We start from the raw sequence: 23,741 nt of genomic DNA, 5'->3' as shown, positions 1-23,741 counted from the left end.
GACATGCACAGGGCAATACAACAGTGACCGCGTTATTCTATTTGCAGGGAAGCCACAAAGAACACTTGGCAGAGCGTTTTTGATACACCCGGGCCCCGCTCAGTCAGCGTGGAATATGAGGTAAGACGTGACGAATTCGGACCACATCCAGCGTAGTGGTGCCGATATGACCAACGCGTCTGTACCAACGCACCGCCGAACAGCAGCGTCGGGGATGAACCATCACTATATGTCGTTCTATATATTGCAGTCAACGCTGTGGAAGGTACACAAGAAGTTCGGTCAAGGAGAATCACTCCGTGCGATCCGTCTATGCTTCGCTGCGAGTCAACAGCGTTCGCTCTTGCGAGCACGCACGTGGGGCTCCTCGTGTCGGGTTGCAAAAACAAAAAAACAAACCCGGAAAGAACAACAGAAATAAAAATTTTATAATATAGCCTACTAGCAGCCATATACCACAGTGTGTTGGTTTCAAAGGATGAAAACTTGTTTCATTCAATACAGAGCCCATATAAATATACAATTGCGCCCAGTGGCGGTCACAAAACATCGAACTGTATCCAAGTGCGAACCAAGCAACTGCAAGAAGTCTCTTTAGCCTCCTCAGCGCTGAGTGCTATGTATGGAACGAAGTATATAGCGAGCAAGTCAACTAGCATCACAGCCCCGAAGCAACCTTAAGACCACGGCGTCCGTGGGACCACTCAGCGGTGTGCTAGCGTCCGCACAGCAAGGGCGGCCCACCGAAAGAATGTTATTGCGATAGCAATGATATGGACACTCCAGGCGCATTTCTTCCATCGCCGTGAGGTTCCGTATGAGTAGGAGGAGGAACAACTTTATTAATTATTCAGGTGGAAGAGGGGAATAAGGAAAAGGGTAGGGTGGGAGGGCAGCGGTTGGGTGGGTCCCTATTTCAGGACACCAGTGATCCTGGCTACTCTCTCCGCCTGGTCCAAGAGGCCCGAGTGAAAGCGTGTGAGGGTGAACCGGCGAACGCGGTTCCGTCTCACCTGCGTGAGCTAGGAACGCCGCCCAAATGCGTGCCCCCTCGTGTGGCACGCGAGCAGGGGGGTCAAGCGAAGGAGAAGGGGCGTTCTTCTCCGGCGGCTACTAGGGTGCCTCGATGTCCTTCTCGCCCACTGCTTCGTAAAGAGTGGAGACGTCCGCATCTACTACGGCGTTGGCCACGCGGATCGCGGACGCCGTGGTAGCCGCCTTTGGCGGACGTCGTGGGGACGCGTTGCCGGCGCCCGTTTGTCTGAAAAGCAATCTGCGACGTGGCCAAAGTGCGCGCCCGCGCTGGCCTCGTCTCCAAAGCGACCTGCGATGTTTGCAGAGTGCTCGTAGTCCCGGCAGCTTCGTATGCGCTGTGCTTTCGGCGTTTCATTCGCGTTGAAGCGACAGATGCACGGAGGTCAATTGGCTCGCTGCTGTTGCCGTGATTCTTAACGCCAGATTTTTCAGAGCGAGTTTTCGCGCTCATCGAGCGAGATGTATTCATGTTTACCTGTGCGCGGGTGGAACCGTTCTGGTTAATTTAGTTGAAAACACGCTGACCGGCTAGTTGGTTTGAATCTATGATAGAATGCGTAAGTGTAACTGAACAAGGACGTAGAAAGAAGCAGATACACAAAGACAGCGCTATCTCTGTGTGTCTGTTACTTCCTACGTCCTCGCTGAGTCACGCTTATGCATTCTGTCACTGTTAATTTAGTTTGCAAGTGAATGTTTACAACTTTATAAGACCGATAATACTACTGTTCTTACTTCGTATAGCTAACTGCTAATTTGTTATCGCAATCGGTGCTTCGCCTTTCGGACGGAACTGCGATTTTTCAGACCCTCATTGATGCATCTGCCAGTTTGACCAACATACGTTTTTCCACACGAAAGCGGAATGGCATAGACTACGTTAGGAGTGCAGGTTACACTTTGTTTGGGATCTTGAGTATAACGTGCGTTCGTTTTGTTATTCTCTGGATTAGCCTGTTTGCATGCCTTCTGTAGACACTCAGGAGCAAATTAAACCACGTCCACTCCCGGCTTTGCCGCTATTCTTTTGAGGTTACGTGAAATACAATAAATCTATGGTGCCACAGGAACTTTCGTTGCTCAAGCAGTGGTACCGCTTCCTTTCGACACGTTTTTCTACTTCCTGCCCTCCGCGGCCAACGAGACCATACGCATCGAGTAACCAGAATCTGCCAGGTGTTTGGCCTGACCTCAGAAGCTGGTTTCCGCTCAATGGTCACATGACTTATTCAGAGAATTATTCAAACAAAATGTTGCTACTGCGGGTTTTCCGAGTTTTGAAAGAGCGGAATGAAATGGTAGGACTGGTTTATTGCCTCTCGGCTGATAACTCCAGCAGATATTTTGTGGTCAAAAATACAATCCCAAGCCTAAAAAACTGATGAAATTCTCTTTCGGGTCTTCATACCTCAATGACAAAGGACACAGCTCTTCAGTGAACGAGGTTACGGTTATTGAAACCACCGATTCAAGAGCCTGATTGGTTATCGAAAATAATAAAAAAAATTGTCAGTACACCTGGACACTTTCACGACATCTGTGATATTTTCAGCCGTTCATCAAGAACCTGGTCACGGCTAGCTAGATGTAAGCCCCTTAAGTAGGCAGCAATACATGGCCAAATGCATATGACATCTTCTTGTTTGATATTTCCATTCCATTTCTCGTAAGTCGTGTTAACAAGAAAAACAAAAAGTTATAGTTGGTATACACAAGATACACAAGACCACTGGATGCAGTCTTTGCGTATCTGTTTCTTTCTACGCCTTCGTCCAGTCACGCTTACACATTATATCATGGGCACAATCGGAGAATTCTCTCTCCTGTATATTTTACTCCGTGCACGGGGAAGTAGCACCATCAAAATTCTGCCGGAAAGGAAGCCGTTCATATCAGGTTCGCCACTCAGGACAGCGCGTTTTCTAAATGGTGCCATTACAGACGTAATAATCTCCCGGATCTGTTAACGCATCGTGGCGACAACATACGTACGGTTATCGCCGCTGCTCGACCCAGCAAGGGATTAGCATTTACAATGTTTTGTTTGTATGTCAAAGCATTTACCAGGCACAGACCACTTCCACAGTTCGAGCGAAGTGTCAAACGTAGATTCAGAATTTCTGGTCGCTTCCTCACATACTCTGCTGATTCGTCGACAACTTTGACATTTTAAGATTTCGTTCACTCGATGTTCATAACTTTTTTATTGAATGAAATATTCGATCAGTTGAAATGGATGGACAGTTGGCCTAGTTGGCCCGGCACATATGGATTTATAGCGCGAAGGGACGCATGCGAAAATTAGAAGAAGGCGTTCGTACTGTTTTCTTCTAGTCTTTGCATGCACCCCTTCGCACTACAAACAAAGAATATGTTATTCGCGCAATACTCATATTTTCCTCTCTAATTCATTGTCTTCGATCTCGTTTTTTTTTCATGAGGCTAAAGTTTATATTGAATGTATCGATAAAGAAAGAAATGACAAAAAGAAAACAGGAATAAAGTTTATGGTGCTACATGGCTAGAAGCAATGAACCATGGTTTTCAATGGAGCTCCACCCGGTCTCTGAAAGTGGCCCCAAAATCATTTACCCCCTCAGGGAGACATCGGTAAGCTGGCGTGCGAGTCGATTCATGCGTAAACCTAATTTAGTGCTAAATAAAAAAAACACGGGATCGATTGCATGTGTTTATTTCATTTTCAGGGCAGAAAAGAGCCACGGGATATATCGGTCAGGCGACTGTATTCTTCAAGGTGTTTTGCTGTCCTCCTTTTGTCGGATATCTTTGATGAAGAAATACACCCCAAGGCTATATTTTGTTTCTGAAATATAATAAAACATACATATATATGAAGAAATAATGGCAGTAATATTTTGTGGAGCTTCACGAAGAGTGCGAAGAGTTGTAATTCAAGACAATATGTTTAACCAATTTTCATTTAAAAGAGCCAGACTGCTCCACCTCCCATATAAAAGCATACTAAAAAGTTTAGTAAGACCATCACCCAAAAACAACCACCATGGAGCGTGAAGCTGCTACTCTGTATGATGAAAAAAAAAGTTTGCACCTAGTTGGTGGTCGCGCTTGTAGTTTTATTTTGGGACTTCTTGGTGTGTGTTACAATGCGTACCTATCTGGATGTGTTTTGTTAATAAAAATAACATCAAACGGAAATTATTGCTTGCGGACGGTAATGACATAAAGAACTGCTTTCGCTTTTTGTAATAGTGCAGACCAGGTATATTTAGGAGGGGCGATTTTTTTTTTCTAAAAGCGAAGAAAGTAGATACATGAGTCTTCTTGCATCTTGAACATAACACGCTTGACTGAGTGCGGCAGAGTCTATCGCACGGGCCCTTACAGACCGGGATAGATGTTTCTGAAATGGTAGCGTATTGCAGTATATTTAATCTTCCATCTTCACGTCATAAACTTAAATGAGTAAGGACATATTAAATAGACCCACAAAACGTTCAATTTCTGGGTAAACATAGGTTAATTTCATCGCAACGAAATGGAAAGTTCTTTCTTAGGGGCAGTCACATTGTTCCCTATAGCCGATATATTCGTCATTCGTGAGTGCATTTTTTTGAAGATAACAATCGGTGGCTAGCCAATGCACCGCAAGATTATTAGTTAGCACATCGTGTGATATGGTTCTAAAAGTGATTCCTTCAAGTTATCATGCAGAGCTTTCCAGCTCTCGTAGTTTGCGGGTCTTATGAGGGGCATTAATAAAAGATTTAGCTTTTTTATGAGCAGCTCGAACGTAGGCTCAGTCGGACACAACTTCTGCAGCACTTAATTAAGCAACCTAAATATAAAACAAAAAAAAATGATCTGCCAACAAGATTGAACTTCGTTGTCACTACCGGAATGGTTGCAAAACTTCTAGCACAACACACAAAGCGCAGTCGGGGAGGCGATCTTCGGCTCAACTCACCATTTCTTTAGCACGGCGGGGTATCCGTAGGCGCCAATCCCGTATCCGTAGTCGAGTCCGTAAGGCGTTAGGCCATACGCGTAGCGTGGGCGCACTGGGTGGGCGTCGACTCTGTGGCTGTAGCTAACGCCGGTAGTGCGGTAGCCGTACGGGGTAGCCACGTTGTGGACAGTGGGACTCACGGGCACGGCCTGGTGGACGGTCTGCAGTGCGGCAACGGGGGCGGCGTGCACACTGGTGACAGCTGGCACGCCGGGGTAGCCGGCCACCGGTACGCCGGGGTAGCCAGCCGCAGGCACGCTGTAGGTCGGTATGTACACGGCCATTGCATTGCCAAGGAGAGCGGCGAGGAGGCCTAGGACCTAAAGGAGCACAAATTATCGGTAAATACAGATATTCAGGCCAGCACGAAGTGAGCAACGTTAACAATTCGGGATTCAAGTGTTACCCAGCGAATCAAAGCGGAGAAATGTTTGAGGTCCTCTATTTGCCTGTGTTCGTCTTGCTTTGGTGTTTCGCCTTTATGTAGGCATGAGAAGGTAACTGCAGTCTAAAGTTGCACACTGCTAAAGAACGCTGCACTAGGTACCCATAATGGCCAAGCATCTTTAAAGCTGCTTCGAGCCTGTCTGACGCGTCACCTTTGATAATTAGATATATGTTCAAAAGTGGAGGCTTGCAGGTTTAACGCAATGAGCCTTTAAACAAACGAAGAAGACTGGTGGAGCGTCTGAAGTTGTCTCTTGACGCGAGAGAGCATGAATTGTGTTAGTCTAACACTAAAAATTTCATATTCTTCGGTGATAGCCCGGCTAGTTTTCACTACTTACGGCGATCATGGTAGAGTGGATTGCTGGGAACGGGTAGGTGCTCGGAAGAAATGATGTCTGGGCAGAGATCTCCAACCTGTTTTTATACCTACATGGGAAAGAACGGACCTCAAACTTTTCTCAATCCTTTTTTGTGATGTGGTAAGCTGACCTGTACGCAAAAAAGATTAAGATCAACCTGTGTCCAACGTATAGTTTTGCATATCAATTCTGCTCTCACTGTAAAGGTGTTATGGTGGCCATTTGATAGAAAAACAGTGCAGGAATCTGCCTTTGCCATGGGAAATTTTGCGATTTGTGCGGCTGTGCTTTATGGTGCACTTCAAGGGCTTACAGTCTAAAAATAGTATGAAACGCTTGGTCGCTGTGAATGTTATGTATTTTATTACACGGACGTCAAACGACATTTAAGACCGATGTAGAGAGAACGTTTATGGATAAATGGCTGGGAGTTCGTATCACGTGTATTTCTAAATAGTGATCTCAGTTCAGGGGGAAGCGACTAGTTCTATCGGTAAACAAAGTTAATAAAATTTTGGGGGGGGCCGTGAGTATAGCGCTTACTCGGCTTGTATTCGCTTTACTGATCGAAGGGTAGGGACGGCTGATAGCGTTACACTGTCTTTAACTTTTCAATGTGACGCTATCTCTTCATCGTCTGGGGATCGACGGGACGGTGGTTTAACATTGAGCGATGTATTTGACCTACATGTGCATGTCACCTCTGGATGCAGTCGTGATTTCTCGCCGTAGCTTAACCGACACATTCTAGAGTAACTGTGCTTTCGGGTCAGTCGTTTCTTATGGTTACTTCTTACCAATGTAATAAATTACCATGGTCAAGCTCACACTGCTCTAGCTAACCTTTATAGCGCTGGTCTTGAGGGTATAACAAACAAATGAAAGTCATGCTTGCAGTTTAACGCGACAGTTGTTTAAAATGCAAAGAAGAGTTATTCTCGGACCACGTTATGTAAGGCTCGCTTCCTTCGTTCTTCTTCGATTCTACTACTGAGGTGTTTCTAGGCAGTGTCACTGTCCTTTACTGAGGGATGATGCCCACTTGAGTAAATGTACAATGTGGCGCCTTGTCTTTCGTAAGGGCTCGGCTATTTTGTTGTATCTGTGGAGACTCCCAGGGTCATCACCGGTCTAGTGGCTTTGCTTAAAAGTTTGCCCGCTACAACTCATGCTGAAGGTTTGTTTTGCTTGAAGGGGAAGTGTACAATATTGCATATCGCGCGCTGTGTTTTCGGAAACCGTCTATGGCATTGAGGTGACCTCACATATATTTTATTGGTGCTAATGGCGCCTCTCCTTGTCAAGAGGGTGAAATTGCCAATGTATATTCTAAAATCAAAGTACTAATTGATCAAGCAAGTACTAAGTACTTGCTTGATCAATGAAAAAAATCAGTGATAACCACATTGACCAACATCGACGACAACATCAAGCCCCTTGCATGCCAATTTTGTGGCCATCTCTTCTGTTTAGATTACCCTGTGTTAGTCGGACTGAAAGTGCGATCCATCAGAAAAGCCGAAACGAACTTCACGGCACAGATGCCTACCTTTGCTTCTCATGCCGCTTTGATGTCTGCCTCATCGCGTATTTGTCGAAAAGCTTATTCAAGTGTACGAACATGAACACGCGTGGGTACCTTAACAGTGGTGTTAGGGCTCTCTGGGAGAAGTGTCCCCTTTGGCACAGCGAGGCAGTCTTGCACGTCCAACTGTAGCCGAATCCAGTTTGCGGGATCTGAAAAATATCGCACGATACGAGACCGCTTGGAATGCGCGAGAAGAGCGAGCGTTCTGCCAGTTTGGAGACGGCTATTGAAACGGAAGCTTGGCGCGTGTTTCCCAGACAGCCGAACGTTGCTCTGATTTCGCAATAGCCGTGAATCTTTATAAGCATTATAAATGAAAACTTTGGCGAGGAGCGAAAATACGCGACTTGAAAGACCCGCATCTTTCCACAACGGCACCACAACTGATCGGCCACTACACAAACGAAGACGACAAGGATTAACTGCATTGTTTCAGTGGCCTTAAATGATGATTCACAAAGGCTAGCGAATTGGGCCACGCTGGCTGTAAAGAAAAATGCGGCCAACAAAAGCAGGCGAGGAAAAAAGTCATAAAAATGAAACATTCAGCAGCATAGCAGCAACGTAATGTTGATTACAAGATGTTTATAGCAGAACACTCGGCACCCCTAGCAGCGTAAGCTCACGGAGGCTTCAGTGACCTTTTTCAGCGCGGCTATATATACTAGTGGTGGAGCACTTTCGGTGGCAATGAAGGGAAAGCTACAGAGGCAAAACGCTGGGGAATAAGAGCACCTATGAAAAAGTGTTCTACATTAGCAATCGTACTAGTTTAGGCTGGGCAAGTGTGTACATAATTTCAATGCCTAATTTGCCCCACCACATTGCGACAAAATACAATACTGAGTGTTGAATTTGACGCAGTATTTAGTTTTTCCATACTGATGTTGGGCAAATATGAAAACATCACTTGTGGAAGGGACGCTGATTCAGTATCTCATTTAATAAACTAAGAGCTGTTAAGGTACACCAGACCGCTGTAAAACTCTGCCGGACTACTTGGCGCAGTAACACATACACAGAATTGCTGCCATGTAGCTTCCTCTTCAATCGCACAGAAAACTGTTCGGGACGACATATTTGATAAGTGGCTTCTACGCAAACGACAGGCACCAAAGCAGCATTGTTAATATCTCGAAAAGTTTGGGCCGAAATTGCTAGTTCGAAGTACGGGAAATAGTCTGCAGAGAGAAGAGAAACGAACCGGATTGACTGAAGTTGTTGCTTCTCGAAAGCTGATTTCTCGCGTTTCTGCCAATGTTTATTTGAATAAATACTCCACGAAACAGTACATGACACAATGCGCATAATTCTGTACCAGCTATTGTCTCACTGCTTCGCATTATGAGCGAAAGTGCAACATTTCCTCTCCCTTATGTTGGCTAATGCTGAAGCTCGTAATAAGCTTCAACACGTAGAAGGAACTGAATTCATAGTTTTTGCAAGAGATGAGACAACTTACACTGATCAGAAAATAGTTAGAACGCGCTTCCAAACATGCGTCGACATGGTCTTATTGGTAACACATATATAGGCAACACCATTGATAACATGTCGTACCTTGCGAAACACCCTATTATCGTTGCAGTGAAACTCGCATTATACACCACAGAATCCGCATGCATTGACAGTACCTATGGATAGCGTCAGCACAAGATTGCTACGCTACGTCAACTCGTTCGCGGCTGGCATTGTTAAGAGTCGTGTTTATTTGCCCTTATGTTACGACTGTTTAATGATTTCTTCACCCTCAAACGAGCAATCACTCTTGTCTAACGCACATAAGAAAAATCACCGTTAAAGATGAGACGAGTGTTGAACCACCACGTTGAGGAAGACACATATAATATTTTGAATCTGACCGTAGTTTGTGTGCTAATTGTCAGCAGATTTCAAGTTTGATTGGGGCGCGTATTTCGAAGATGGGAAGTATAAGTCGATGCTGTATATTTAACGCTGATTACTTCGCCAATAAACACGACCGTGTGACAAAATTTATCTTGAAGTAGTTTTGCCGAGCAGTCTTTCACAGGTGGAAAAGTTTTATCGGCGCGGCTGTTCCATCATTGAGGTTTGTCCCCTTTTGACCATTTATAGAGCGGTGAATTTTTCGCGTTCTGCAAAACATTTTCCAATCCGTACATCCGAACGCTGTGGATGTTTATTCTGGTGTGCCACGCGAGGATTTCACACATTTCTTGCTGGCACACCCTAGATTGCCGTGACGCTCTTTGGTCATTTCTGGCTCTTGCGCCAATAAACAGTATCCATGAATCAACTGCCTAGATTGCAAAAAGTATAGCAACCAAAATATAGCAATGCATATAACTATTAGGCGTCTGAAAGGCTGCTTAGTTTATGCGCATTTCGATTTGCAGATACTGGATAGATGCGCTAATTTTTCAGTAGATATTGTTGGTGCGTGTAAACGACTGATACGCGCAAATGCACTTTTTTTTTGTGAAATGAGAAGTGAAAGCACGTCCATGCTAAAAGCCTTCCCTCACAGAAAAACACGATTTATATTTGAGGGAAACAATCGTGAAATTACATCGACTAGTAGCGAGATAAACAATTCTATCTGCATCCTTTCGTGCCTGTGGATTTCTGTGGTTTGTGCATAATAACTTCAGGACCGATTCGGTTGTCTTTTGGTGTTCCGTTACATTATGCTGCCGTAAGGTAAACAACGGTTGTTTTGCAGTTGCATTACGGGTAAGTTTCAAACGTCATGCAGCATTATTTGAGCTGTTTCAGTGTGTGGTGTTGTTGCGAAAATTGAATTGTGAGATATAGCTTATCTCTGGATAAGCCGTGTGCATTCTCACTCATGGCTTTCAGTCTTGCCTGTCAATCGCTATAATTCAGGTATACTGACAAATGTTACTATCCTTCGGTAAGAAGGTTACCAGGTATTTATATAAGATCGAGTGATACAAAAAGTGCTATTTTCCCGTAATGCTGCTCTCTTGTTTAGCAACGCCGCGTTTTGTGTTTTTTTTTTCGTAATACAGCGTGTGAAGAATAATTCTTTTTACAAATTTACTCGGTTTTCTTTTGTTTTGGCAATAATTTGGAAGTCTGTTAAAATAATTGAACCAATAATTACGGAGACCTTATTCGGACGTCCAAGGAGTGGTTAAATAGGCAAAGCTCCGTTTTCAGATATCTTTTTTTCTGCGATACTAGACCGGCCATATAATGCGAGGCTACATTAATATGACATATCAATTCAGTTGATCGCGTAGAATTTTCTGAGATCAGATAAATGATAATAATGGAATGCTACATTCAGGTATGCCATATACATTCAACTGGCAGCGCAGAACTTTCTAAACTTCAATATGAGCATCCAGAAGAATAAATGGATGGATGAATGGATGGATGGATGGATGGATGGATGGATGGATGGATGGATGGATGGATGGATGGATGGATGGATGGACGGATGGATGGATGTACGGATGGATGGACGGACGGACGGACGGACGGACGGACAGACGGACGGACGGACGGAACTTTATTGAACGTCTGGCAAGGTTTAACGCAACCAAGGGCTTAGGTCTCCCACGGGGGAATGTCAAGTCCCTGCCTCAACGCCGCCTCACGGGATTGCTGGACTGCTCATGTCTGAATGCCAAGGCCTGAGCTGCGCAGAGCGGCGGCCCACCTCGACGACAGGGTCTCTGGAGCAACTGCCATCCTTCCTATAATTACATGGCCCTTCCACAGCATGTGTTTGAGTGTTGCTGGTCCTTCCTTGCACAATTTGCACGTGTCGTCCTGACGCTTATCTGGGAAGATACGTTTCATATGGAATGGGTCAGGGAAGGCGTTCGTCTGGAGCTGTCTCCAGGCGATGTCCTGCCTCCTGTTCAATTTGGGGGTCCAGTAGAAGGCTAAAAAATACAATAAATTTAGTACGCATTCATTTGATTGGAACTGGGAAATCCATCATCAGTTGCTACTACGTGATACTGTACGCGTGGCTGCGATTTGTGTCATATATATTGTTTGGTTGAGAAAAGTTGCTCCCAACAAGTGCTGAGAGCTGTATCTACAGCAAAAAAATTCCATTCACTGAAGTGTACAGTGTGGGTCACTTTGTTAAATATGCACAATGTATTCGGGCGGATCATCGCCACGTTTCCTTTTCCGCGGTTGCAGTTTAGCTACTTTTTTTTTCCGACAGTGTTTGAAGAGATTAAGTTGTCCTTTCAAGGCGTAGTGGAATGTGCTCGCAGAAGGCCTCGAAGCACCTCGGCAGGAGCAGCACTGCAGAAAGTTGGTTAAATCGGTTTGCGTAATACGTGGCGTCGCGAACAATATGCCTTTTTTTTCAAATGTTATCAGATGGTGCTTAGGCTTAACACTGCTCATATGAGGGCAGACTGCTTTGTGCAGTAGGCTGACCCGATATTACATCTCCCATTGTGCCCCATTTTGAAATCGATCACCAACGACTGTCGATTTCAAACCCGAAACTTAGAACATTGAAACTTGAATCCTAATATAACGATATCGACTGGGTAGCTACGAAACATGACTCTCAGGATCAATTGCGGTTTTGTTTTGGGGCAAATCAGTAATTTCTGATTGATATTTTTTTTTTCTTGACGCCGGTGTTTCGTGAACTAAGGCGAGCATGTTTTGGTGCAAATTCGGGTGCCCTATGGGCTATGTCATTTTGAAAAGTGTGTGGCTCGTGTTTGCGGCACATCAACATCAAACTTTTGGGACGAGTGGAGCAGCATTAAATCAGAGAACGACAATGCGTCGTCAGATTTACAATCTCACAGCGCTGAAGGACAATAACTTACAAAAAAAAGCAGGCAGCTGCCTGCCAATAAATATATAGGCTGTGTCTCTGAGTTGCTTTTATTTTCCTCAAACATACTCAAAATTTTCCCGAAGTTCTAAAATGCAGAATGGGATATCTTCAGTATTCTTAAATCAGTCGTAGCATACGAGAAACTCAAACGTTGACTAGTCGTTCGCTATCGAGCTCTTCCAGCAGCCACTACTTTGCCCGAACAGTGAAGACTGGGAATAAATTCTTCTCAATACGAGTAGCAGAGCTTCGAAACCTATACAAGATGACGTAGCAGAGAAGAAATTGAATTCTCCGCTGCTTGGAAACCAAAGTCTAATAAAAAAAACGAGAAACGTTTGTTGTCTAACCTGCATTGCTAACACTTTTCACGTGAGGTTGAGGAACTACACTGCGTAGTGCGAACACATGAAAATTGAACTGGTTTTGCTTAGTACACAAACAACGGGGCGTGCGAGAAATTCAAAAACAAACCTTTGTGACAAACTTTCTTGATTTGTCAAAAGCTTGATATTTTTTTTCCAAATTTGTATAACTTCATTTTTTTTTCTACTGTTGCGAATATGTTGGTTTCACAATAATTTGTTTATTATGATAGATATTGCATTCTTGCAACCTAAACTATATTGGGAAACACAAAATGGTTTTCTACAACTTAAAATGATACACTGCTCGCTCGATCGCTGTTTATGGAGACAGAATCTTTTTTTCCCGAAAGGGATTCTGATCGCGTTGTCACGAAAGAGCTGAACATTAATAACTGAAATGGCCTGAAGGAGGTCTAGGTTCAGAATAAACCAAGATACTTGCAAAGCGGCCACAGCAGTGCTCACGGCAGCGCACACGTTCCTGCTTACCAATCACCCAGAAAACGACCTGATTTGTCGCCTCTGATTAAGATCTCATGCGTTATTAGCGCTGGCTTGTTAAATCTACATTAAACTTCGAATCGGACTACTGTCATTCCGTATGCATCTGATTTGGCTGCTTGGTGTCACTGCCATTCTATTCCTGCCATTCCTGTTCTATTAATGGTACTGTCCTGTCGGTTGTTAACTCTTATAAGTATCTTGGCCTGCATATTACTAGCAATCTTTCGTGGAACATGCATGTTGAATATATCACTAACAGTGCTAACCGAACATTAGGTTATCTAAGACGTAACTTTGCATCCGCTCCGACCTCACTAAAGCTTACCATGTTCAAAACGCTCGTCCGTCCAAAATTAGAATATGCGTGTGCCATATGGGACCCTGCTCATTCCAATCTCATTATTTCACTTGAAAGCATTCAGAACCGTGCAGCGCGCTTTATCCTGTCTAATTATTCACGTCATTCTAGCGTAACATCCATGAAAAAAACATTAGATCTACCTGACCTTTCACTACGTCGCAAGCATTCTCGCCTTTGTCTTTTTCATAAAATATACTACCTCAATCCTTTCCTGAAAGAAAATCTCTTCACCAGACCCAGTTACATCTCATCTCGCATCGATCATCAACACAAAGTTGAAGTGCCATCTTGCCGTACTAATTTATACCATTCTTCATTCTTACCAAGAACCGCCACTGCATGGAACCGCCTTCCCGCCTCCTTAGTCACCATTTGTGACAGCACCAATTTCAAGCTTGCTGTTCAAAGTGCCTTATAGTTCCTTCATTATTTTTCATTTTTCTCTCGTTCTGCAAATAATGTACTCTACCACTCCTTTCTGTTGTGCCTGCCGGCCTTGAAAGTATGTACAATAAATAAATAATAAATAAATAAATAAATAAATAAATAAATTAATTAAAGACTGAAACGTTATACTCCGAGTACATGGCGGCAAGTATTTTGCGTCACGGGAAAGCTACTACCTTTTGGATGCACCGTAACCGCATTCGGCCTCCTCAGCGATCACCCAGCGATCGCCGGTGGCAGAAAAAGCGCCGGCCACCATGCTGTCTGGGTATCGCATTTCCATCGCTGGACACTTTACAAATACATGCGATGTGCCACGAATTATGAAAAGGAATCTTTCTGAAAAGGAAAACAGACATATCTAACGACCTCTATCTGGACATGGAACGACGGCCTTCTTTAGGTGGCTCTGCGGAGCTCGAATTTGCTTGTGTATTTGGGCGTGCGTACATTTCTTTATGTGGTGCTCACAAGTATGTGCAGAGGAATCGAAAATACTTTCGAGTTTCTTCATGTGACAACTATATCATGCTCATACAGCACTACACCAAGTAAATCGTATAAAAATAACATTTTTTTAATTGGTGTAGAGGAGGAAACGTAGGTAACGGTAAAATTTTCAGTATATTAAACGTGTAGCTGCTACATGGAAAAAGTAACTCGAGTTAAAAAATGCGCCTCTTTCGCTGAGCCAAAGCCTGTTAGCCAGTGAAATTCGGTCACAGGATAAAAATTGAAGTATGCGTGCCAATAGTAGTTCCAGGGAACTGACCCAGTATTCAGAAATGCAACGTAAGTAGAAGCCGATGCTCGAGTTGACTTAAATTACGCCTGGAGTTGACGTTCCCGAAGACGCTCACTGCGCTTCCTTTGGCGCGTTCACGATAGGCGTCACTTAGATCAATTCAAGCATGGGCTTCAACTTAAGTTGTGTGTAGTGTGTGTAGTGATTGTAAGGGTGAAGGGAAGAGAGAAGTGCAGTGCCGTAACTGTCTCTCAAAGGAGGACACCTCAACAGCACTGCACAGGGTAGGGGAAGTGGGAAGGAAAAGATTAAGAGAGAATGAAAGAGAGCGGAGAAAAAAAAGAAAAAAAAAGGCAAGAGGGTTGAAAAAGAAGAAGCAATGCGGGGCTTATAGCCGCGCTCTAAAGTTGCAGTTCTGAATACGGGGGCAAGCCATGCTTACGTATTGCGTTTTCGTTACACGCGGTTTTAGCAAGTGACCCCGCCCCCTATGCTGCCAATACTGATAGACATTTTGCGTCGACATATAGTGTCAGGCATATTTTCCTAGCTTGTGGAGCAGTTATCTTAAAGGATATAAAGGAAGGCTAAAAAAATTTCTTTGTGCTCATTTACAATATCATTGCTTGTAATGCAAATTAAATAATAGGGCGAAATTTGCAAGTTGGGGAGAGCAAGTACACGGGCTTTTTAAGATGTCTTATGTTAGCAGTTAGCGCACGATCGGATCCGTTGACAGTGCTCGGCAGTCCCTCACCTTGTCACGGTGGCGCTTCCGCTAGAACGCAGGATTCGGAACCTCCTTGCCGATATTCTAAACGGCACGACTTACGCACATGCGCACATTCACCTGCCCAGGATAGTGCAGAGCCCCAGAACCCCGGTGTAAGAAGTAGCTATTTTATGCGAAGCATACTAGCCGCACAACCACGATCTTCCTTGCTGGGCCGCGCGCGGCCGCGTAGCTCCCATATGACGTCATAACAGCTGCAAAAGCGGAGGCTCAACTCGTGCGCTCGCTTGCGGCCGCGTAGCTACATAGCCGGGTCTCAGCTCGTGCGCTCGCCTGCGGTCGCACAGATGGTACTGCGGCCTAACTCCCGCTCCTCCCGCTAGGGCACTGACGTCACAACAGCTGCAAGCCGGGCTCAACTCTTGCGCTCGCCTGCGGTCGCACCATAGTTTCTCATTATAACACCTAGAGGGTAATCTGGCGCCACCGTCTATGGGAGTTTCTTAAGGGGGCACCGTGCCGTCATGGGAATGACGGTATATGTGTCTGCGAGGCTCGTGTTGGCTGGTGTTGTAAGAGGCTTCGTCTAAAACGTGGATATGGCTACGCAAATAGCGCGTTCTCAAAGTAAAATCTTCAGAAAATGTTATTATTCACGCATATTACATCTTTACTCATCCACGATGCATGACCAAGCGAAGAAAAGCAAGAACAGACGACCAACTGTTTCAAAGCGAGCGCGAACCTTGTCTTCTGTCCTCCAACTTTAGCGGCCCGCTGATACTTTTTACGTAACATGTAGTCGTACACACAATAACAAGTTCTCATAGTTAAACAAAACATGTTTTTGCGTAATAATAACGCTAAAACAGCTTTTCACGTGCTGTTCTAGTAGAAAATGAATCATTGTGACAGACGGAACGGTACTTGCCAAGCGCGTCTTCAAGGTGTCCTGTCTCTACGAGAACGATGCCAATCCGAATCCACAATATACCGGCATTCCCATGCATACCACAGCGCAGCAGCGCCAGATTTCCATCTAGGTAATGTAGTGAGAAACTCTATGGGTCGCACAGCCGGTGCTGCGGCCTAACTGCCGTTCCTCCCGCTAGGGCACTGGCGTCATAACAGCTGTATAAAAGAGCGGCGCGCTCTCGTCGAGGCCAGTTGTATAGCGCGATGGCGGGAAAGGAAAGGGCCGCTCGTCAGACCGCAAAGCGCAAGTTGCAAAGAGCCACGGAAACGGCCGAAGAACGAGAAGTTCGGCTTGCCAAGCGACGTGCACAGTACGCGGCTAAACAGCAGCGTTCCTCCACAGAGTCCGAGGTAAAGGATGAAGTTGCGAGTGTATCTGGGAGTACTTCTACTCTAGTATGCTTCGCATCCTGGGCTTAACCTTAGCTAAGCCACAGCCATTTTTTTTACCCCTTGCCCAGAACACAGAAATGATTAGACATAGATCTTTCGCAAGCGTATGCTTATGGGAAGATCTGCTACATCAAAGCGAAGCTGTATAAGCGACTCATCACACTCTTCAGAATTACTAAGCGGCTGACGATACATCAGCTGACACAGCTTGCACGTTATCACCGACTCAATAGTCATGTGGTCGTTTTGGGGCTCCCATTAGCACCACATAAAAGAAGGTGTTGCTGGGCAATGACTGGAATTTTCAGTGCCGTCGCCGTACTCTCTCATACATGAACTCCAACATGAAGTCGGTAAAATGCGACGGGAGAAGCAACAATTACGCATTACTGGCAAAAAAAACAAAGAAAAGAAAAATAAACTCGCAAGGAAGTATTGTATGCTACAGTGAAGTAAGTATACGCTAGGTAACTTTCGTGTTAGAACAATTGCAAAAATGGTCGGTGACCCTAATCTTTGACTTGCTGTTCAACCTGGGTTGATCATGAAGCTGGTACAATGTTGTGCTTAGCGCCAGCTGTTACGAGGATAGAACAGGGCACTTGAGCGCGATCCTGAAGGCGGTGCAGTCTAGCACAGCGTCTCAGAGCTCTACTTTCCAGTCGCTACGTCATAACAATGGTTGCAGCATTGGGCAGCTGTGCTCGCCGATAGAGGTTCGACCACACCATCGGATGCTTGAATATTTTTAATGCGAAACATTCTTTGCTAACTTTAGGCGATTTGAGTGTATCCATCTATCTTGCCTCCTACGTCTTGATACCATCGTGATCGTTTCGTCAAACGCGTATATATCAGAATAGACATGGAGGGCATGGCATGTATGCATACATATCATTATTGACATGTCGTGACATCGTTGCTATGCGATGCTTGTCATGGTTTGTATGTCATGAAATGAAATGTATGAATGACATATACCAGCGTGGTCGTTTATTCGCTCAAGCGAGGTATATATCAGGATATGAATGACAGGCACGCTTGGCCTGGCATGGATGACATGACATGGATGAAATGCGTCTGATGAAGTGAAGGACGTAGCTTGCATGACATGTCATGTGCGTCATATCATGAATGACAAGACATGGATGTACATTCCATTTCATGACATCACATCCTTGTCATGGCATGTCTGCCATGACACAAACAGTGTGGATGACATGATGTCGTCGTTGTCGTTTCTTTAAACCGATATAGGTGTTGATATGAATGACATGCTTGCATGACCTGACGTGGATTACATGACACGAATGACAAGACACGCATAGGCATCTCACGTCTGGACATCAATGAGATCACACGCTTTTGATTGCGTACGTGTCATGCTATAAATGGTATGAATGATGTGATACCATCGAGGTCGTTTCTTTAACTCGATATATATCTGGATATACAAAATGATGGCTTGCAAAAATGGTGGAGGACCTTAACCAAGAAATTGCAAAAGTGGGGCAGAAGAATATTATGCAGGATACGAAGGTAACGTTGAACAGCCTGCCAAGAAAACAAGAATTCCTGATAGCCAGTTAGCCGGTAGAGCCTGTACAGCAGTACGCTTATCAAGGCTAATTACCCACAGGGAACGCGAACGATAAGAAGGAAATTCACACAAAAACAATTGGCAGGAGTGCATATGGCCGGCATAACCAAATACTGGCTTGGAGCATACCAATGTCGTTCAAGAAAGGGCATAAAAATTGTTACATTCTGCCGATGCTCACATATTAAAAAAATAAATTCTGGGATTGTACGTGCGAAAACCATAATCTGTATATAAGGCAAGCCGTAGTGAGGGACTCCGGATTAATTTTGACCACCTGGGGTTCTATAATATGTGGCAAAAACTTGGAGGTTAACAACGAAGCTTGAGCAGAAGTTAAGGACCCCGCAAAAAGCGATGGAACGTACAATTTTAGGCGTAATGTTAATTCACAGGAAGAGATCAATTGGGATCAGAAAGCAAGCGGGGATTAGTAGACATTAGGAGAAAGAAAAATCGCGGTGGGCGGGACATATAATGCATAGGGCAGATAACCAGTGGGCCATTAGAGTTAGAGAATGGGTGCCAAGGCAAGGGGAGCGCAGTCGCAGGCAGTAGAAAATTACGTTGGTGATGAAATTAGGAACATTCTAAGCTCAAGTTGGTATCAGCAAGGCACGGATAATTGCAGATCGTTGGGAGAGGCCTTCGTCCAGCAGTAGACATGTAGTTAGGCTGTTGATATGTGCACAGGAATGACATGATATGCGTGTGTGATCTTGCATAAATGATACGCCTTTTATTTTAGTACACGAATTACATGCGTTTCTTGTCATGCATGCCATGAAATGCATAACATATCATGTTACATTATCAGATTACATTATGACAACACATGTATTGGCCTGCCATGCCACGCCATTCCTGTTGTGTCATACGCGTGCCTTAATTTGTCACAAATATCCTGGTACACATTGTGCTAGATATGCAGGCAAAGAAACGACGACGATGCCATCAACTCATGTCATTTATGTCATTTACGAAATTGCATGATGACGCACGTGTGATGTTATTCATGTGGTGCATCTCATATCATTCCAACCATGACGTGCATGTCCTAATACTTTAGTAAAAATGCACCTGACATGAATGACCATTATGTCATGACATCGATGGCAAGAAAATAATGTAATGACATAAATGTCATAAATGAGATGGCATGGTGGTAATGAATAGCACGCGCGAAATTTAGTGACATGTTATGAGATGCATGTTATAACATGATTTGCACGAATGTCATGAATGCATATGACATATCTATATGTTAAGCCAGTGACATGATTCATAGACAAATTCATGTCATGCATGTACGGCATGGCATTTTGAACCGATGGCTATATTCTCGTGTTCGTGATGCCGTGAAGGTGATTGCATTGTCATTCCAGCTTCGTAATTCAACCCTCGCCTGTGCTTATGGTGTGATCATTGGGCTCGAGCCAGGTGACGCGGGTGTGAAGATCGGACCATATCGCAAGAGAACAGCGGAGTGCGGTTGCATTCGTTCAAGCAAAGAGAGGAAAACAAGTATTCCACGAGCGTTGATTGATTCCACGAGCGTTGAAGGATAAGTGTCAGCCACGAAGATAATCAATTTCTTTTGTTGAGAGCGAGAGGGACGCAGAGCTGACGCACGCGTCGCCACTTCTGAATATACAATATGCTTCAAAGATTTCCCGCGCACGCTTTTCACTATATCTGCCGATTATTCACACTTATTAAATATTGGGGTGCAACCACACGTCTTACAGTGCGCAGCTAGATGACTGTACGGGTTTCCTTTTAGTGAAGCGGCATGCTCGTGCAGGTGATCATTAATGCACCTCCCCGTTTGCCCGATATAGCAACGTTTACAATCAAGCGGGATTTTATGGACGACCTGCGTTGTACAGTTAACAAAGCCCTGGAAATGACTCTTATAGCAGCTTTCGCGCGTGACGTCCCTATTGACTCTTTTGCACAACCCACTCAGTTTATTGGGGGCATTGCACACCACCCTCACTCCTGCCTTGACCGCAATTTTCATAATGTTATGAAAAAAACTAAATTGGGTTCGCGCCTTTGATTATACTACTGCTTTATTTTTGAGTCCACACAGTCATGAAACGCTGAGGGTTCCTATAGTTGGAGGACGAGGTAAAACAAACAATATAAAATATCCCCTTGACTTTGCGCAATATGTAGTGGTATAACACGGACTTTCGGATTGCATCCTAATGCATCATTCACGGTGCTCATAAGGTTGTTATCGAATCAAAGTCTGGTGCAAAGTTCAGGCTTTGCTCATTTGTTGACTTGTTTTGCATTTTGCACTTTCATACGTTGCGAAGCTGAATGTTGCCATTGAAAAACTCGGTTGATGTGCACTTCACTAAGAAAAAAATGTTGGCTCTCCCGTAATCGAGAGTAGATGCAAGCATAAAATGACTACCGACAAAGCGGATTGGTTAGAATAATTACGATGATTATTCACAGCCATTTCAAAACCATCCGTGGGGCGCCTGACACTGCTGGCCTGATCGCACAGCGTGGCGCCATCTCTTGGAGGAGGTGGCGCGAAGCCCGCGTCGCGGAACTCATGGACCGCTGGCGTTGAAAAGGGCACAGGTGACCCCGCCTCAACGCCGAAAGATGAAACTGAAGTGTATGGTGCATTGTATCTGCTTTTTAAACGTCGCTGTTGGAAATGACAGAGAGAGAGAGAGAAGAAACTTTATTAATGAATGGCCGGCAGTTTCGTTGTGGTGGCCTCAGGTGGCGGCTCCAAGTCTTGACATGACAAATAAAACTTCATTGAACTAGAAGTTACAGCTTGAGTGATATTGTGAACAACCATAAGACATAACTTGGCAGCAATATTTTTGTAACTTGTTTGGAAAGTAAATAGAGTAAGCAATGCGGTTCTGTAGAAAGGGTTGACGGCCAGAGACCGCATTTTCTTAGGTTTTGTCATGTTGCCCGGATGATCTCGCTTTGTTCTCGCAATGACACCCGGATGCTGTGACTTGAGTGCCGTTTAACGGCTCTAGCTTTTGGCTCAAGGTCACTTGAAGGTCACCGACAACGATAGCTAAAAGAATTTCTTGCTTAAAAGAAACTACGCATTTTTTTACTTCTACGTGTTACTAACAGAAATTTATTCACAATTTCCATTGAGCAGCCTGTTCACTCTAATAGGTGCTAAAATAATTTATTCCAGCAAGGCAATATGCTAAGCCAGCTTATGAAAAAAAAAAGACAGGAAGTGTCAATGATAGCTCAAGAGAACGCCACGTTAGATGGATTTGTTTATTGCTTTTTCTATGCACTGACGAGGGCACTTGACAGATCTCCCCGAGAACTCTACTCGTGAAAGTGTCTCGCTTTCCTTGTTTGTCAAAAGGTCTTGATGAAGAATCATGGTCAACGCTTCATCTTGTCTCTGAAAGATTAGAAAAATACGTGTGGAGAAATAAAACACATTTAAAACTTTGTGTAGCTCCAGTAAGAGTACGAAGTAATGGAACATAAGATTTTCTCCTTATCGAATAGTAGGCGAAAAGGCAGTGGTGCATCACCATGCACTCTGGATCGCATAAACAAGTTCGCCATGACTATTGCGCAAGGACACGTGCACGTAAAGTAAGCATAGAGCGGCTTTTTGTTTCTACAGTCGATGAAACGAACATTTTGTAGGGGATCGCACTTGCAGTTTTAGTTTGGAACAACTTCCTGTGAATTACTAAACCTCAGCATCTGCATGTGCTTTGTTCTAAAAAATAACAGAAATAAAATATTGTTGAGTGCTGAAAAACTATCAAGACAAAAATAGAGTTGGTTTTATTTTGTCACAATAGATAGCAGTAATTTTTTAGGACAGCCGTATTCTTTGTGCAAGCCGAAAGGAGAAGGTACATCACTCTGTTAGCATCTTGAGCATAATAGGCTAACCTGAGGACACTTTAAGGAGTGGGTCGGAGCTTACACTATGCTCAAGATTAGATCCGGTACTCTTGAAATTCCAAGACATGCTGGGCATTTGATTTGATATTGATGGGAATTTCATCTGCACATTAATGGACATCTTGTTGGAAAACTGCTCTTGCGTCGGCTAAAATAGCTGTCTTATTGGAAATAAACGGCCGGTTTCCTGCTATGAGCAGTGACAATTTATTGTATAGCCGTTCTTCTTCATCATTCTGAAGCGCCATAAGTTCAATAGAATATTCAATGGCACGCAAAGCACATATTGCGCTTAAGTTCTGAAAGCAATTTACTCTAGCTTCTCACACAGAGTTTTCATGCTCACATAGTTTCCGGGCCTTGTAAACGGCATCATTATTTGCCACATATTTTTTCAAGGCTCACTAGGACAAATTATTAGTCCTGTACAACCTCTTTCAGCATCAGTGAAACAAAAAAGAAAGAATCTTCAGAAATAACATACAAGATGTTTAGTGAGTAAGAGGAAAATAACTGCACTGCCATCAACTCTGTGATCGCCGCGTTTACACCAGAAGGCGTGAAGCTCAATTATTCAGGATATGTTTGCCCCAACTCACCACTTCTTGAGAACGGTGGGGTATCCGTAGCCACCAAGCCCGTATCCATAGCTGAGGCCATACGGCGTGAGGCCATACGCGTAGCGTACGCGCACTGGGTGGGCGTCGACTCGGTGGCTATAGCTAACACCGGTTGTGCGGTAGCCGTATGGGGTGGCCACGTTGTGGACAGTGGGACTCACTGGCACCGCTTGGTGGACTGTCTGCAGGGCGGCCACGGGGGCGGCGTGCACACCCGTGACAACTGGCACACCGTGGTAGCCGGCCACCGGCACGCCGTATGTCGGGACGTACACGGCCATGGCATTGCCAAGGATAGCGGCAAGGAGGCACATGACCTGCACGGGGCCAAATTATAGTTAAATAACCACATACAAGGCAGCAGGGGGCGAATAGCAATAATAATTCTGGATTCAAGAGTTAGGCAGCGCGGCAAATGCTACAGGAACTCTATTCTTTATATGTATTCATCTTGCCTCGGTGTCTCGCGTTTCAGTAGACATGAAAAGCCAACTGTAGTTTAACATCACGCACTGCTAAAGAACGCTGCCCTTGGTACTGATGTATGACAAAGCATTGCTAAAACAGCCTCGAGCACGGGTCACCTTTGATACTTATGAAATATATCCACAAGTGACAGCGTAAACATTTGACAGGGTGAGCTTCTAAATGAGCTAGGCGAGTGCTTAAGCTTCTGAAGTCGTCACCCGACGCGAAGGATCATAGATCCTGTTATTCTCATACTATGTAGAATTTTCACATACTGCGCTGGCAAAGGTTACTTGTGTCTACTTACGGCAATCATGGCTGAGTGGTGTTCTGGGAG

At 44.5% G+C, this 23,741-nt stretch overlaps 1 long non-coding RNA gene across 1 annotated transcript; it reads right to left on the bottom strand.

The window, feature by feature from the left end:
• Window positions 1–21,648: 21,648 nt before the first annotated feature.
• Window positions 21,649–23,179, bottom strand: LOC140216387 (uncharacterized). Its single transcript, XR_011893042.1, has 2 exons — window positions 22,916–23,179; window positions 21,649–21,795 (listed from the first exon to the last, which is right to left on the bottom strand). It is a non-coding gene; the product is annotated as an uncharacterized lncRNA (long non-coding RNA).
• Window positions 23,180–23,741: the final 562 nt, after the last annotated feature.

Source organism: Dermacentor andersoni, chromosome 3, assembly GCF_023375885.2.
Source record: "Dermacentor andersoni chromosome 3, qqDerAnde1_hic_scaffold, whole genome shotgun sequence".
Taxonomy (NCBI): Eukaryota; Metazoa; Arthropoda; class Arachnida; order Ixodida; family Ixodidae; genus Dermacentor; species Dermacentor andersoni.
This window is presented reverse-complemented; position numbering and strand designations above follow the sequence as displayed.